Genomic DNA, 870 nt, shown 5'->3' with positions numbered 1-870 from the left:
CGTGATCCAGCTTCCTCAGTATTCGCGCTGTGCACCACTGAGGACGACTTGCGGCTTACGTCCCAGGACAAAGGGGGCATGTCCTTTCTTGACAGTCTTGGCCGGGCACGGTGGCTCACGCCTGTAATCCAAGCACTTTGGAGGCCAAGGCGGGCGGATCACCTGAGGTCGGGAGTTCAAGACCAGCTTGACCAACATGGTGAAACCACGTCTTAACACCAAAAAAAAAAAAAAAAAAGAAAAAAAAAGAAAGTCCTACTGTTTGAAAACGAAAACGAAGCCGTGAGCTAGCAGACAAGAGGAAGTGGGTCTGAAGACCTGCGCTTCCACAAAAGGACGAACAATTCAGAACAACCTGGGAAGCCCAGGCCGTGTTGCCTGAACTTCCCCACTGCCCCCACCCCTGTTAAAGCCAACAGCTACCTGAACTGACTGAGAAGCCACCTCTGGGGAGCGAGCTGAGAGGCTGCGGCAGTTACAGTAGCCCCAGGCTCGCCCACCCAGAGGCTGTCACTGCATGCTCTGTCACAGCCATCACACCCAACAGTCGTCTCTGGCTGAGACGACTTCTCCTCACTCCTCCCTAAGATCTAGAAAAGTCCAGTCCAAATCCCTCTGAACACTATGGAAGGGCACCGTCCAGCTGCCCGAAGACCTAACACAGGGCTCAGGCTTGCCCGCCATCTTCATTGGGCCACCGGCACAACACGATCCCACCACTCCCTACAAACACACGGTGACGTGACCTGTCCCCCTCTAGAAAGAATCAGTACATCCACTCCATCCTTTCCCCTACACGGTGTATTCTCCCAGGCATCTTGGTCCACCTCCAAGGAGCCGTCCTCCCTAACCACAGACTCAGGGTGCCAT

The sequence above is a fragment of the Aotus nancymaae genome, unplaced genomic scaffold (genome assembly GCF_030222135.1).
Source record: "Aotus nancymaae isolate 86718 unplaced genomic scaffold, 86718_ANA_hifiasm-v0.15.2.pri h1tg000075l, whole genome shotgun sequence".
In the NCBI taxonomy this organism is placed as follows: Eukaryota; Metazoa; Chordata; class Mammalia; order Primates; family Aotidae; genus Aotus; species Aotus nancymaae.
Note: the sequence above shows the minus strand (reverse complement) of the source record.